The 17617-nt window shown below is 39.3% G+C and overlaps 1 long non-coding RNA gene across 2 annotated transcripts in view; it reads right to left on the bottom strand.

Annotated features, from left to right (window-relative positions):
• LOC128851009 (uncharacterized) overlaps nucleotides 1-17617 on the bottom strand; it is a 91280-nt gene that overhangs the window by 62079 nt on the left and 11584 nt on the right. Inside the window, exons 1-3 of one of the 2 annotated variants that reach the window (XR_008448298.1) lie at nucleotides 16474-16640; nucleotides 8868-8931; nucleotides 6232-8704 (exon numbers count right to left, since the gene is read on the bottom strand). This is a non-coding gene — a long non-coding RNA (uncharacterized LOC128851009). Of the gene's footprint in view, nucleotides 1-6231; nucleotides 8705-8867; nucleotides 8932-16473; nucleotides 16641-17617 lie in introns of those variants that run through there. The other variant, XR_008448297.1, reaches the window with a different exon arrangement.

Below are 17617 nucleotides of genomic sequence, written 5' to 3'. Positions count from 1 at the left end.
GGGTTTATTTAGGCAACTAGAGGGTTTTATCAGAACATCAACAGGACTACAAAATGTTTTTTCTACATACCACTCACCTCAGACAAAAATAGAGTGCATTTTTCCACGTGCTCTTTGATCCTTGGTTTATGTGTCTATATTACCCACAATAAACACCTATTTCAGCTACACTATAGATACAGGTACTTTATTATAGTTGAGATGGTCTGATGTCATAGGCAGGACAAGTTTGCAGATTGAGATAATATTTTCATTAGGTAAACTGGTACAGCTGGGAAAATTAATTAAGTTTTCAGCATGAAGGCATATCTTAAGGTTACATGGCATCTGAACTTTTAAAAATGTTAATAGATCCCAGTGTCTACATGGCCCTCGAAGGGAAAGAAATAACATCTTTTCCTTAAATACAGTTTAAGTGACTTGATTGAGTCACAAGGAAGCCTACGTAGTAGATTCAGAATGAGAATAAAGTTAACTGGGCCTAAAATATGTGCTGTTCTTGATGATACTGTTAGTGATATCAGTAAAGAACAAATTGGAGAAGAAACATGACTTACTAGGGAAAATTTGTTAAAGAGTATGTACAGTTACTATAGGAAAACACTCTAGGAAGTCTACCTACTTCTATACGGACATTCTCAATTTTTTTAAAAAATACAAGCAAAAAAGGATAATGTAATACAAAGAGCTTCCAGAACAACATTTAAAGAATGAAGGCATATGGATACACACTAAAATGTCATCTCCAAGCATGGTACATAATCACACACTGAATATAACATTGTAGAAGCAGAATGGCAAACAAAGGACCCTATAAACAGCAGAGGCAACACACAGGATAACAACAGGAGCAAGGCTTTGGACAAAACAGGTGCCAGTTTAAATGTCCCTCCAGCTTCCCACATTTGGTCAGGGGGATGGCCAGTAGCTCCCATTCCATTTATTGTAAGCATCATGTGGTTTTGATTGAAGAATTAAACAACCATACAGGGTAAAGGAGTAGTGATTACTACCATCTACACAAACTTTTTTGAACAGTGAGACACCTGAAATACTGTGCATGTGTTGCACCGCTTACATCCACAGCAGGGGTGTAAATATTCACAGGCATTTGAACATCATTTAAGCAACAGCAACAAAGACCCTGAACGTTTTGTGAGAATTAATGACTGCCTCAGAGTGTTAATAGCCTGAGGTGGAACTCATTGCACCATTAACCCCAACTGGCCATTAAACTTCAACAGAGGTCCAAGGCTGAGGTCATTATGACAGTTGTGAATTCTAAGAGGGGAAGGTATATTTATATATGTTGATTTAACACTATTTTATCTGTACTGTTGTAGATGAAACTACAGATAGGCTAAAGAAACTTACAGATCTCTAGATGCTGGTAACAACTGTCAACTCTTCCTTATCTCAAAGGAAAACACTGCAAATATCAACATGTCGGAACATTCCCAGCCACGTCAGAAACATGTTCAGCATTGGTAAAACATTCACAAAAGCAGGTAAGTGGTTAAAAAGAATATTGTAAAAATAAATCCCTTAGAATCAAAGACCCTGATAGGTATGAGCCCAGTTATGAGGTGAGGGAAGGAAGGTGAGGTGACAGCAAAAGGGTGAAATTCAACCAGATTCAAGGCATGGCTCCTCTTGAAGTCCAGATGAATCTTGATTGTACTAAATGAACAGGCCTCCTCGCGGCCCCTTCACAGATACTTGGTTTACATAGTGCTGGGCATTTCTGGCATGTCAGAGAAAGGAGGCAGACTCACTGAACTGCGAAGGGGCAGCAGTGACACCAGCTTTTGGATTGCCCACCTCAAGGGATGCTGCAGCTCAGAGGAGATCCAAGAGGAGCAGGGCACCTTTTTTTGCACAAAGCTCATGTGCAAAAAGCCAAGGGCATCCAGATACTCCTTACACAAGTGAAAGAGTTAAGAGATATGAAAACGCCTTGACTTACAGGAAGCATCTGAGGATATTGTTTCAAAGGGCAATGGAACTGCTGTAGTGGCTAGATGCCTCTCAGAGTGTGAGCCTGCTCCCCCACTTGCTGTTCCTCCACCTCTTATCTTTATGGCCCTGGTCCTTCTCGACACCTCAGTAAATCCATTCAGCTCACTAAACTGTCAGAAACCTGGAGGAGACGGGGGGATTTTCTCTTTTCTTGTCTGTTTATTTGGGAATGAACGGCAGAGCACAGCCTACAACCAGGAAATGGGGATGGAGCGACATCAGCCATTTAGACTGTCTCACCCTAAGTTATATGGCATATCCCACAGGTGGAAAGAAATACTAAGCTACAATGATTTCAAAAGCTTATCAAAGAGGACAGAGAAATCCCACAGAGAATTCTGGCCCTATGAAAGATGGTTCCAAAATTCCCATGGGTTTTACTGAAGGCAGGAGCTCACAGACATTCTTTGCCATATCTTTCACAAGATTTCCTGCTAATTTCTAGCAGAGAACTGAAGAGTACTAAAAAGCCTTAGAAAGAAAAAAAAAAAAGAAAAAAAAAGAAAAAGAGGAGCTAAGTAACCATATTGCTCTCAAATATCTGAAACAATTAAAATGTAGAGACAAATAGCATTTCGGAAACACACATACGAACTAAAATGAAAAACTGCTCACAGTATGTCTAATTCCCTGACTGGTTTTGCCACAGCAGGATTAGATACCAGACATAAAGTAGTGTGCTGGCAAGAAGCCAGAGCATTCCTGGATCGCATATACATTAGATGTGCCTGGCATTTATTAGAACAGTGCAAAAGCACCCCTATAGTCAAGGGTCAGTGAGCATTTCCATTATAAACAAAGAAGAAAAGTCTCTAATAGCTTGCTTGTTTCAAAAGTCTCAGTAAAGAATTGCAAAAAAAATGTGTAGAGAAAAGTCTAACAAAAAACGCTATAAAACAATTTTAGTTCAGAGATCTTCCAACCCCAAGTTTTCCAGAGCCTAGGAAAAGAAAAAACAAACCTGTAATATTGTTTTTTAAAGCTTTTAGCTTGCCAGTAGTTCTGGAGGTAGTGCATCTTTTTTCATCTGCGTATCTGACCCATGCACAACTGGGGCATCGTTAGAATCCCTGCCCCTGGGGTTCTCTGCTTATACAGGAATCACGAAGCCCAGCAGCCCATTTAGAGCAGGAGGTTATGGCTCACTCTTTCTGTAAAGGGACTGGCAAAGGTTAATACACCTGCTAGACACATCCTGCTAGACAAACATTATTTTGCCTTCACAGGTCAACAAGGTACATCCCTATCAACCACGTTTTAAACTGAGATTGTACACCACCACGGCAAGCCCACCCAGTCAAGGGTAAATGAATATTAATGTACTTGTTGCTTCTAATAAAATCAACATGCTCTGCATGAGCCACCATGGCCTCAGGCCCACACCGGTACATCAGACCCTGTGCTGAGGTCAGCAACCAAATCAGAGCTCTATATGGGAATGTGGAGCAATGTTAGTTACTCATTAGACAGCCTCCGGTGTGTGTAGTGCCAAAGGCTTGTTAGAAGCAGGGTTTGCAAAGCACAAGGATTTGGTCGTGACAAAAGAATGATTTTTTGGTGAATACTACTTGCTGCATAGGTAACAGGTACCTGAAATTATACCTGTGTCTTGATTTCAGTGGGAGTAATCTCTTACTTTAATCTAAAAATTGAGCACAGGAAAGCTTCACAGCGCACTTCAGCCAGACATGACTGTGGCAATGACTTTGAAACTACCAATGCAACTGCCTATTTGAAGGAACTAATCAGGGCTTTATCGTTTACCTTTCTGTTTTCTCCTAAAATGTTAACCTTAATTATTACTAAGAACAGAAAAAATATCATTGATCTACTACTAGAAAAGTGGTTTGCAAAACAGACTATTGCCCTTGAAGTAAAACTAGATACGCTGCTCTTGCAGATCTAGCATTGTGCCACTCATAAGCCATGCTTTCTGGGATATTTCTGATCAGATCTAAAGTACTGGCACAACGAGTTAAATTATGGGAATTCGTATTTTGAAGAATAAGCCAAATGCTAAAGTATTCACATTTTTCAAGAGAAGGAGAGGAGCAGGACACTTACTGTGCAGCCTCCTCTGTTAGCAAGAGTATGCACCAGTCTCACCTGCATTAAGGGGCATTGCTTTTTGAAGGACAGGTTTTTAGAACATCTTAGTTAAATGTAGTTAGCAAGAACCATAGCACACCTTTAAATCCTAGCTGAGGCAGTGCAAGCACATGCTCCCTGAGGACTCATCATGGCCAGAAGAGAAAGAATGCGTTCAAAAGTCCCATCTGCCAAGCAGAGTCTCATCTTGAAGAAAAGCTATAGATAATGGCCTATGGTTTGCAGTTATCCACTGCTAGTTCTTTACAGTCAGGGGAATGCCACATATACCACAAGCTGAGTGCAAGATGAAGCAATTAAACCAGATCCTTAAAAGCAGTCTGAGTACACATCGCTTGGAGCCATCCATTACAACAGCAATATATCAGACACCCTTCATTATCAGGAGTCTGTCCTGCCGGTACTGGGATTTTTCCGACTTGCTTTATATTGGGCAAGAAGCTGAATTTTCCCTTAAAGTCCCATAGAAAGGATCTTACACCAGTTCCCACTGAGAGTCAGAATCTGAACTTTGAGTAAGATCTGTTAATAGGTTCAGGCACCCTAGCTAAGTGTAATGGTGAGTGACCTCATGGGGATAACTAACTCGTATTTACAGCAACAATCCCACTTCTGTTAGCTAGTATGAACTTCTGTTTACCTTTTACCTGGACGACATTGTTCACAGCATATCTTTGGATTCATAGCGGAGTAAGAAGTCATCAGCCTGGTCAAAGAGATATTTGAATCATGTTTGCTTTACTTTGGTCTCCTGCAATGCAGGACGTGCTCCCCCTTTATGTTGGAGTCTCTGATCAATATCAGGTGGCAGAGTCTGAGGCTGTGGCAATCTCTCTGGAGAGTCACTTTCATTTTCTTCTCCATGACCTTTCTGTTTTTTAATAAATGTAAAGATTCAGAATCTAAATCAGAGGAAATGCTATCGTGCTAGAAATAAAGCTGGGAAGATTCAAGTCATTGAGTGACCTTTTCCAGTAGATTCTTCAAGAAGAAAAACATCTATTTGCCATGAAAACACCACTCCTTACCCCCGTTTTTGTACGTTTCACAGGTAGGACTAAATTATCTCAGATGAGATTTACATCCATGCACTAAGAAACATCTGTTTCTTAGCTGTTTAGCAACTGTGGATTTTACAACCTCCCTGCTACCACTCAAAATGTAAAGATCCTGCTCTATCCATTTCCTATTGAACAAGCCTCATGTAATCTCCAAGTTGATATATTGAAAAAAAAAGGAACAACCTTTACGTTGCTCTCCTCTTTGATTTTCATAATTACTCTTTCCATGACCGTTCACATTCTCAATCCAGGACCACCTTTGTTCTTCAGATATTACTCTGGTGCTTAATACTCCTTCAACACTGGCGCATGGGTGGGAGGATGTGTGTGCATGTCTAATTAGGGAAGGCTGAAGTGCACAGACACACAAATTTAAGTGTTGGTTTCCCACACTCCTCCACCTGAGAAGCACATCCATCAAGGAACAGGTTCAACGATATGAACTGAAAGTTGCTCTGCTTTGGAGATGAAAGTGAAAGTTTGTACACAGTGCCCAGGCTGAGCACTGCTTATTGTTGCTTAGCAGTGAAACGTGCAGCACATGGTGATGGTGCAAAGATACCAGAGCATTTTTTCTAAAAGAAACAGAAAAGGGATAAGAAGGTCACACTAATAATCGCTGGATAAATGGGAACATTTTCAGATGCAGCAGCTAGAGAGGAGGTCATACTGTCCCAGCCTGTCTGTGAAATCTTCTTTCCTTATTTACTTTCAACTTAGGGACAAAAAAGGAAGAAATTCAAAGTGTTTTGTCCCCACTCCCACTCCTGCCTTACTGTTAGCAATCCCATTCCATTCTAGCACACCGAGGTAGGAAATTTTTTTTCAGGTGGGCTTGCTTCTGGGTTAAAGTGAAAAAGGTGAAGAATCTGCCACATTACACCAAAATAATGGATTTAGAAAGAAAAACATTTATTAGTGTAGAAGAAAACACAAATGTTATTTTCAGGCTAGAGCAAGACATCCCATTAATAATGATTTAGCAAAGATCCCAGAGGCAGCTAAATAATACAGGAAGGCAAGGCTGAGCTAGGCAAGCAGCTTATGATTACAGTTACACTTCAGCCTCAGTGGAAGAAAAATTAAAGAAAGGGAACTGACATCCTTCACAAAGCAGAGTACAGAAGAAATGTGACTTGTGGCCTTTTGTTAATACAGTATCAACTTTAATTGAACCTCTAGGCTTTGATTCAAGTCAATATATCTGGAGCTTCCTGGAACAATAAATCTTAATGTTAACCACAGTAGAGGTCAATCTCTGTCTAATATATGCTTTGTAATGCATTTAAAGTAGAGATATGGTATGTAGATGGTGAATTATTCATACACACAAACTATTAATGAATAAGTCAATATACAGACAAGATTTGAGACCCTTAATATCAGAAAGAGGAATCAGCTCTGCAGGAACACAGGTTCCCAGTGACAGTCTAACACCATACTTGCCTGTGTACTCATTGTATTTATTTCTACCAGCTTCCTTTGAGCTCATTTCTAGGATGAAAATTTTTGTTCAGAAAAATGGAGTTTAGCAATGTGCCTCTCCCACATTTTATACAACCTCTGGGGATCTCTGGGGACTGAGATTTCTGCACAGCCAGGAGCAAGATTTGGTTCCCGGAGATGCCCTGCTTTGGGGGATATCACAATTCCTGGCATGACACCAGCTCACCCAAGATTCACATACCTGTCTCTGCATGGTAATGGCAGCAAATAACTGTAATGACAGCAAATAAAAGTAACCCCAGAAAGCAGAGCTGAAGCTATGGTTGCTTTCCTCCTGCCTGCCAGCTGTGGAAAGGGAGAAGGTAGACCCCAAGGACCACAGGGATCCTAGCTGACAGAGTCTCCCATTTCTTATCCTGCAATCTACCTGAGCCTACTGGGCTTACAAATCATAGGTATTCCACAAACCATGGTATTAGTGGCCACGGCCATTTGGCTTATCAGACCCAAGAGTGGGAGAGAGCTCATAGGCCATCTCAGAGGAGACAGGGACTGTATGATGGCAGGCAAAGATGGGCCTCCCATGAATGAGTTGTCATTTTATAATGCCTCGGCATAGCAAACCATTAGCATGAAAATTAAAGCCAATCCAGTAAGATTCTGCTCATATAAATTGGAGAACATTACACAGAAATCTCTGCCCCTTCTCCTGAAAACAAATAGCACTGAAATCAAATAAAATTTGTAATTCGTAAACTGAAGTGCAAGAAAAGAAAGAGCAAGGAAAAAGAGTAAGATATAGCTTTAAACAACGTGTTACTGGAGAAACCCAGTCATAGTTCACAAGTATAGGAAACATGGGCCAGCCTGTGGCTCTTGGCTGCAAGAAGAAATGTATTACAACATGCACAAGAGCAAGGGCTCTGCTTTAAATGAGATATGTCTCCTGTCATTCTTCAGTGAGCATGTATCTTTTCCAATAACATTCAATGAAGTTAGTAAGCACATCAATAAGAGAATGTGGCAGTGTTTGCCAAATGTCATTCAGACATGAGAGAGATTCAACCATTTAGCACAGCTCCCCTGCTCCATTCAGTCATTGGACTTGCTTGTTAGAGCTGCCAGATCATGAACAAATGTTTTGACAGAATGATCTCCACGGGTATAGCTGATCAGTCAGTGAGAGTGTCTCATCAAAGGAGAAATAAAATTAGGAATGCAAACTTTATTTCTCAAATGGCAAGAATGTGCCATCGTGAATGGCAGCTGCAAAACCCCACTTCTTGGGCCTTTGCTAGATTTAAACCATCTTTAATAATTTCACCTAAATACAAATGATAACTATATATTTAGGCAGCCTTGACTTTTACAATGTAATCTGATTTTTCTGTGATGCAATCCGACCCACTATCTATATGAAAACTCTGTGATGCAGAAAAAGTACAGAGATCAAATAGAAGAGGTATCTCTGATTTGATTCCCTGGAAGAAGTATTTTGCCAGACCCTAGCATTTCCCTGCTCTTTGGCATGCTGAGTCACTGAACTGGCAGCAGAGGGCTGCTTACGGCTTCCTGAGTATGTGTGTCTGTGTAAACCTTTGGTTGTCAAAAGCGTCTCTCAAACAAAGGAGCTCTGTCCTTCTCTCCCTCTCCAAAGAAGTTTCTGTCCTGGAGCACGGTGTGATGCTGTTCATGACAATGTCTTATTTGGTTCTGTCCAAAACCTATCTGATCACAGTTATATAGAAGAGTAAAATAAATATAAAGTGTTGGAAAACATCTATAAAATATAGGTCTGGGTCTGCTGCCTATTCTGCTCCCTCCAGCTGCACTCTAGACACACTGTTTAAATTCTGAGCCTTTCGGAGTTAATTATTCTTCCTTAAATTGCTGTGGAGAAAAACTACTGCTGTCTATCAGCAACCAGACTTCCAGCATAGATGTTCTCCAGCAGCAAATCTTCTTAATATATGTAGCCACAACAAAGAGAAACGTAACCTTTCAAGCAATTCAACACATTCAATATCTGAATTTCTCATTTCAATAATTTCTTCTACTTATTTTTCTCTCTAAAAAAAAAAAAAGAAGAAGAAAATATAAGGATCACGTAGTTAGGAATTTTGACACAGCACAGACCAAGAATCTGAATTCTTAGCCATTTGGCTTATGGGATTGGTGTATTGATAGACTCAGGATTAATATGTTAAAATGAGAGGGACAGGAAGCACTTACTTGTTTCAGGCATGAAGCAGACGTTTAAACGTTTGTGTGTTTCTGGGAATATAGGAGCATAGGCCTGCAAGAGATCACACAGGTGAGTGAGTCAAATCTGCAGCAATCAAAGACAGCATGAAATACCTGTTTAGTACAGAAGAAATATATAGAAGTACAGAAAGCTCATGTCCTTCTAGGTCTGCTGTTTCTGAGACATGTCTCACAAAGCCCTGCTCACCAATGACAACAAATTATTTCTCAGCAGTCTCTATCAAACTAAAGACTAAAAGACCAGAGGTGTCTGAATGCACTAAAGGAAAATATACAAGGAAAGATCACTGATACAAGAAATAAACAGTCTTAAATGAAGGGCCCTAACCATTCTATGAAGCAGACTGCAGTCCACGATTATATAAGTGCAAACCATAAGCAAGACAAAATGCTTAGCTATCTCAACCAAGTTGATATATTTTTTCAGGATAGTCTTAATGTAACAACAACTACATCTCAAAATACTCTCTTAAAGGCTTTCAGAAGTCAAATATAAAAGGATTTTCCTTTGAAGATTAGCAACACTGCTAATCTTGAGGGATTTAGAAAGTCAATCCATATTAGAATTATACAGAATTAAGTATCCTGGTTCTGGAAGGTTTTGAAAGATCCACATTAATGGAGAGAGAAAACTGCTATGCCCAAGCAAAGTACCTACCATCACAGCCTGACCTCTGCATCTCTCCTTTGGTTGTGTTAGGGTCTGGCAGCCCCAGGTAACAGGCTCTCTGATTTCCTGGTTGCTCTTGCAAAGACAGCATACAAATGGCCAAGGTCATCCTAGGTGCTACAGTCATACCATCCTTTATCTTTTGGTCCTGGCTCCAAGTTTCTCTACAGAGATTCTGTGGTTTGTATTTCTTTCTGAATCCATCTTTCAGAAGAGGCAGATAGGACTGGAGCAATAACTTTAACTGAATGTATCTTTCCTGTCTTATGCTCCATCTTCTTACTGCAATTTTTCAGAAATACCCCAGCATAATCGCTCAGGCACAATGTTACTCTTAGTTTTGCCTTGTCAAAAACATGACTTTCTAAACAATAATAACAACAAAAGCAAACAACATGCTTCATAGTCGTTCTGCAATATGCCAGGTTTTATGGAATGTGGAGATTTTTTTCATTTCCAGTTATACAATATTTCTAAAAAAAAACCACAGTATTTTTTTGTTGTTGTTGTGGGAATAATCTTTTATTTTAAGTTACAGGAAACCTTTTATTTTAACTTACAGGACAGCATTTCTTCTTTCAGTGGAATAACACTGTGTTTGAGATGCACGGCTACTAGAGAGGCACTTCTGGCTTTCTCTGCTGCACCAGTGGTCTAACTCAGGACATCCTACCCCCCACTGATGAAGCAGGATGCTGTCCCTGTACTTTTATCTCTTGATTTATTTGTGCATGCTTATCTATGTGAGAATACGATTATGTACACAGTCACCATTGGAGTAATAAGAACAACACTCCTCTTGAGGAGTGATAAGGCATTTGACCTTTAGGTCACTAGTTGGAATTTAATCCAATCTGGTAGTTACAGCAAATTTTTAGTGTCCAATGGCTTTATTGTGGCCTGCTGATATGCAATATGAGCTGATAGTTTCCCAGGCTAGATGCTTTTGGCGAGGCTTGTGGAGTCCTGGAAGCTGCCATTGGCAATCTGAGCAGATCTGCTAAAACAATAGAAGTTTGAAATGACTGAACTTCTCCTCTCCATCTCAGTCTGGAAAAAGAGATACGTTGGGTGGTTTTTTAGAGGAATTTACTTTCCTTGAAAAAGCTAGGTTCAATGTCTTGTCAATGGGTCTGCAGAGTAATCTAGCGATACTTCCAGCTGTAAAAGATGCTCGTGAAAATGTGGTTGCATGCTAGTGACAGTTTGGGGTTTTGAATGGAGATTGTAAGCTCAGAGTGTTATTTCCCTGAGAAACAAGTAGAATGGCAGGGTTCTAACACCCCAGAAGTACAGGCCACGTTAAAGCAAGCTGGTACACTCCTCCGTGTCCCTTGCTCTTTGTTTGGCAATTTCTGTTGATCGCTGCCCCCAGCTGAGCTGGCAGAGCTCAGGCTGTTTGCTCTCAGCTGGATACAAGGACTGAAAAAACCAGTGAAGGCTTTTCTAGACATTACAGACAGGCTTTTACCTCTGCTTGTCCATTTTATTTGATTGTGTCATGCAGCCTCTCATAGCATTTCCACCTCTCCCGGTAGAGAAGAATTAGTTTCCTGGATGACTGTGCCGAGCAGCCTGCTGATAGACACAGGTCAGTGGGTGAGATAACTAGCTACCCCTTGCTGAGATGGAGGCAAAGAGAAAGATCTGATGAGGAGCTATGCATATGTATCTACATGCCAGGATTATTATGCCACTCAGTAGGTTTCCTCTTTTAGCCTCTCAGGCTTTCTTTTCAGTTTTGCTGGCATCCCCCTCTGCCACTTCTGTACATCTTGCCTGGAGGGTTGTTACATAAATGTTTTTACAAATGGATTGTTAGGAGTGCCACAATTGCTAATCTAACACTACAAAGAGGCAATGGGCATTTTTTTTTAAGGTTTATTTTCCACCTCTTGACCAGAAAGAAGACTCCTAGGTTCCCACTTTTCTGAACAATGATGCATATTCTCCTTCTGCTGCTCCTTTAGCCTAATTCCTCTCAATAACTACAATTTTCACTTTTCAGAATTTGCAGTTGTCCTGAACTTCCATTCCTTGGATTTGTGGCAACTGTGACAGCACATCCGCAGCCATCGGTCTGAAAAATCTTTGTGCCATCCTCAAGAAGCAGGTATTAGTCCAGTTCCATTGGCCCCATAGGTCCAATATCTTCTTGCCTCCAGAAAAGTATAAATGAAGAGTCTTCCTTTCTTACCATAATCTTCTTTATTAGTAACCTTCACTGCCACAGTATTATTACAGAAGTGTTCAGGTTGTCATGGGATTGTGTCCATCTACAAATAAATCAGAGCTTCTGAGGAGTTTGCAAAAGGTGATCAAGAAAAATTCCTTCTAAATGCTGTAGAAGGAACTGTATATGTGAAGTGTCTACAAAGGTTCTGAGTTTGCACTTCTAAAGAACTGAAATACACTGCAGGGTATGAAGAGATAAACATGGCACACAAGGGAAGGGTGATGTCTGCTCACAGACATTTTCAATATCTCCTATGTTGAAGGTTAATTTCCAATCATATTGTAGTACAAACAGGTTTAATAGTGAAAACTAACTTCTCAGTGCTATCTCACAAACTCCCTCCTAGGATTAAATAGATATTTAAACAAGGCTGCAAAGACATAAGCAGAAAAATCTCCAGAGCGATCCTGCAGCCAACACCCTCATATCTCACTAAAGCCACCACAAAAAATTTTGTGATTTGAGTGGAACATCCTTTTACCTATATCGGTCTTCTCTATCCTGATTGAGTCAATACCTGTTGTTAATTTTCCTTTGGGTAAAGCCTGCACTGAACACTACTTTTTCTTTATTACTGACAAAAAAATTCTGTTGGTGGTAAACTATTTGTGAAGACTGTTACCTCGAAGTAGTCAACCTAAAAATAGTCAACAGCTTAGAACATTAAGAATCAACAAATTCCTGTTGACCTGTTCCTTTTTTCATCTGAGCAAAACCCTTAAAACTCTGCAGTTATTTGCCTTACTGTAACTCTGAGCCCTGGAAGAACTGTTACATCTTTAATATAATCAGGGTGAGCTTCATATAAAAGTAATGTTATGTATTCTTTGGGGGATTTATTGTTGTTGCTACTTCCTTTGTAGTAAGTCATTTGGAAATACTTTCAATATACCAAATCAAAAGCTGGGAAAGCATATCTAATTTAAAGGACAAGCAGAACCTGAGATGACCCAGACAGAATGGGTGAATGATGCAAAAACCTTCTTCATCACCTGCTTCACCCTCAGACCAGGGTTCCCACAAAGTACTACTGGTTTTTGAGGCCTCTAGATTCTTCAGATCTTCTGGATACCAAAAGAATTTCAGTGGTAAAATGTCCGCTGCTGCCTTTATTAACTGGAAGACTGTATATTTCCTCTAATATACAGCTAGAACTGGAGATCCATGCACAAGCCTCATGTTTCCATACTGCATCTCACTTCACTTGATTGAAAATAGTTCAACTAGTTAATATCTGCTTAGCAGTTTACATGTTAAACTCTTGTATGTTTTCCAGAGAGATTAAACACAGTTAGCAAATATCTTCAGGGGATTAAAAGCTACAGTGTCAAATGGAAACTTATTTATTAGAGATTAAAAGATGGACATTAATATGAGATTTCTACATTGCATACCTAAATAGCTGAAGGAGAGATGATACTATTTGTAGTGGAAAATGAACTCCAGGAGTTCATGGTGGGGAGGGAATTTCATGTATAAACAAGGCAGAGGAAAAAAAGTGCACACTCTGATAACTTGCTGAGACATCCTTTGCAGAAGAGGTCCAGAGCGCAGTGCCATATTGCAGAGACTGCACAACCTTGAAGACTTAAGTAATAGCGGGAATTTAATAATAGAAGTGAAAGGTCATGCCTGTAAAGATACTCTATTACAGAAAAAGTTCCTGTTGAAAGCTGGGACCACTCCTGTTAGAAATAAGAGAAAAAAGAAAGATCTGGATATACTAGGTAAATGCATGATGACTGTGAAGTGCCAGCATATTACAGCAATAAAAAGACACAAGAGTAATCTGAGGATATACCAATATTTCCAACAGGCATAAGGTCCAGGAAGGGAAATTCATCCTGCTGGGCTCAACAGTAAAAAGGTAATCAAAGGACAGACAGTCTACCTTTTGATGGTTTACGAAGAAGCCTGGCTTTGGCAGTCTGCTGTTGCAAGGCTGAGACACGACATGGTTCTTCTCTGTAAAATCTTCTGAGAGAAACAAGATTTCGACAGACATAGGTTTACTTAGGAACAAGTAGCTACATACAGTCCTGAATAAACTTCATACAGAAAATAAAAAGCTTCTAACTATGAAGGGAGTGAATTTCTGGTACCACCTCTGAGTAAAAGCAATGGAGATCAGTATCTCAGGTATTTCCAACATGCAAGGATTAGTTCTACAGCAGGATTATTGAGAACTTTGTAAGGTCATTGATAACAGGGAGTTAGGTTCAACACCAAATGTTCATCTGAATCCTCTGCTCCTTGTTCTGTACATCACAGTATATACTTATGATTGCTGTCTCTTGCTATCTTCACTCCTGCTGCATTTGGAGCATTCTGCAGAACTAATCCAGGGCTGAGATAGTTCCATCAGCTCTGATTTCCCATAAAGCTATCTACTGCCAGAGGTATGAAGCCACTGAGAGAGAGAAGAGTCAGAGTCACAAAAAAAATTAAGTTTTGTAGGACGAGACCAGGAGCATGGAACTCACTTGGTGGATCTCCATTAGTGTTTAGCTCGGATCAGTTATCCCTGCTTAACTGTGAATGACTTTGTGCAGAGCTATCACACACAAACACAAACTGAATTTATTGCAGATTGAACTAAATCAGAGGATGCACTCCAGAAGTATACATGATACTCTCCAACCATTAACCAGTGTACAGTCCTTAAGACCAGAAGAATCTGATCCAAATCAACCTGCAGTAAAGCTCAAAAATGTGAATAGTATGGATGGTGGCTCAAGAGCACCAATTCATTTTCTTTATAGATCTATTCCTAATGTGCTACAGTATTTGCTTATGGAGATGAAGCTGCTATGTTCTTATGAGACAAAAGTGACCATTACCCTCAGAACACATTAAATCAGTGTAAAATTTACTTCTTTGACCTTTTCTTAGCAGTTCTTTAGTATGCGTGCTCCAAATTTCCTCCAAGTATTAATCAAAGTACTTAGCATCAAGTCAGTTGAAAATTGTTCTTTTTCATTTTCTTTCCTGAGAAGAGTTTAGGTAAGAAAGTGCAATGCAGCATGTAAACAGGGACTCCATGGGAACAGACTTTTCTCAAATACTTTTCAAAACCCACTTCTGGAAACCTCAAGTTCATATGTGAATTTCAGCTCAGTTCGCAATCTAACCTGAGTTCTTGTTCACAAATCTGCTGTTTTGATCTACCAAAGTTCTTATGAGACAAAGTTGTCTGATTTCTGCTGTTTCCTATTTCTGCTTCTAACCATCCCCCTCTTGGAACTGGAAAATGAGGGGGGGGAAAAAAAGATGAAAAAAATGACCATTTTGTTTTATATGCTGTTGGCTTTGGAAATTCAGAGGTATGCTCCCTGGTATCAGACAGTTCCTGACTGCAGGCTCTGATCCTCCAGCTGATACAGTCTAAAATTAGGCTGAACTCTATAATGCACAAAATGGGCAAATGTGTTTACCGTGGGTCATTTGTTATTTCTGCCTGATGCTGTGGAATCTCCAACAGATGACTGCACAGTATGCATTGCTGAATTATGCAGATAATAGATGAATTTTAGGGTAGTGCCTGCCTTAAGCAAACACTATCATGCTATTGTGAATTTAATAACACAACTATTTTGGCACTTTTCTGTGTTTCATCTGCTTATTTTAAAATCAGCAGTATTTGTTTGCAACGGCATTGTAATACCCTCATAATCCTAAACCATAATGCCAATAAACCACCACTGACATCGTAATGGCTCACATTACCATATCATTATAGATGTAAAAGTCAGTCCCATATACTTCCTACAACATCAGTATTGGTGAGGCAGCCATTAAGATGTCAGTGGTAGAGCAGAGAATCACCATTATGAGCTTAGTCAAGATAATAAAACATTGCTAAAGGTAGCTACAGGGCCATGCTCAGCAGCTGTTTCCACATACAAACCTCTCAGCAGTTTAAAAATAAATTTTAAATTAGCCAAATGCTCAAATCCACATTAAGAACTGATGTTTATGTCAGCAAAAACAAAGTCCTATTTAAGACCTCCAAAGGTTGGGATTTTCTTGAATGTCTGTTGTGAAATGGAACCTTTTAAAAAATATTTCATCATATTCTAAATCACTGAAAAACTGAGAGATAATAATTTTATTCTTGCTTTGTTAACAGCAATGCAAATACCCTGCTTAAAATGAGAACACACTCAGGTTGTATATAATAAGATTTCATCTACTAAAAGTGAGTCTGGTGGAAATACTTTGCATATAGCAATTTATATTCTACAGCATACACGATTGGTTATATTCAGGCCTTTCATTGCATTAGTATAATTCAATGTCATATCAGATTAATCTGCATGAGATTTTTTTAAAGCAATACAATACCAAGGAGACTAATGAAAAGTAGTTAATAGAGATTCCAGCAAAGGGAGAAGTTATTTTAATTTGGAAAGTATAGAGGACTGAGACTGGCAAGCACAAATGGAAGTAAGGGAACATAATGCAAACAGCAGCCCAAGTGTACTAAAATAAGAATGTTCACTTCAATAGCAGCTTACATTTATGGGCATTGCATTCATAAATATGTTAAGATTATGTTATACAAACATGATCATGTGCTGGATTTCCTTGTATCTTGTACATAAAAATCAGAAGTGAGTCTTCTTAAGTGAATTTTAACCATCATAAAATACATAAGAAAAACATACGGGAGACTTTGTTTTCCCCTCATTTGTAGTCTAGTCTTCAGGAGCAGGCAGCAGAGCCCTTTATTGCTTAGTCTATACTGAAGTAGAGGACAAACTGGTTTCACCAACACTTCTTAGGTAGGTAAGTGCTTGACAGGGCAAAGATGTTCTTGAAATCGGCCCTTCGCTTGGCAATCTGCAACAAGGTAAGTGTGGAGTGTCATTAATACACAGCTATCAGGGTTCCACTAGTACAAAAGATCATGTTGTCAAATGAGGCGTTTGACAAAGCCAGCTTTTTTAAGAGCTGATAAAAAACCTGCACAAACAATAGAAACTGTGTTGGAAATACCTTATTTTTTTCAAATTATTTTTCCTAAAATCACTGTGAAAGGAGAGTGATAAGTTTTCAAATGCCTGTTTGGATCAGGCAGTTTCCCAGTGATAAGGCAAGTCTGTGATGGCAGTGGAAATAACATTTTTACCCTTTCACTCAGGTGATGTAATTGCACTTTAGTAAAGCATGTCATAACTATTATTTTCAACATTATTTATATTCTATACAGGTGAATATAGTCCTCTCTTCAGAATCATGGCAGTCATGACCTTGCTTTGAGATGTAAAAATGGAAGATGATGTTCTTCAATTGTGTTTATATACATATCTGCGTATGAGACTATCTGTATAGTCATATATGCTGCTGAATGTGTATTTAGGAAGAAAGGCAAAACAGAGATCAGGCATAATTATTTGTCTATGAGAAGCACAAGAGTTGTATTGGTCAGACATTTAAATGCACTACTTTATTTTTATTATCTTGGAAATTAAACCAAAATTGTCATTAGCATGCAATGCTCAAAGTAACTACGGCACAGACTATTATCTCTCGATAGCAAGCATCTAAACCTTTATTGCTATTGAATTAATGAGTTTCCTAACTCAAGCAGTCCCAACATTGCAGACATTTCTGCACATGCCTTTCCTCCTTCAGTCAGAGATCCTTAGATACGGAGGGCTTTACACAGCAAATTCATAGATTTAAGACAGTTCCAAAAATATGAAGAAGAGGGGCTTTACATCCAAGATGTGTTCTTTGGAAAGAGGCTGCTTTTTGAAAGTATTACCTAATTTTATGTATGAATAAACTATCTAGTATCTCTTAGAA

This window comes from Cuculus canorus, chromosome 1 (assembly GCF_017976375.1).
Source record: "Cuculus canorus isolate bCucCan1 chromosome 1, bCucCan1.pri, whole genome shotgun sequence".
Classification (NCBI taxonomy): domain Eukaryota; kingdom Metazoa; phylum Chordata; class Aves; order Cuculiformes; family Cuculidae; genus Cuculus; species Cuculus canorus.
The sequence above is the reverse complement of the archived record's forward strand: the minus strand, read 5'-3'. Positions and strand labels throughout refer to the sequence as shown.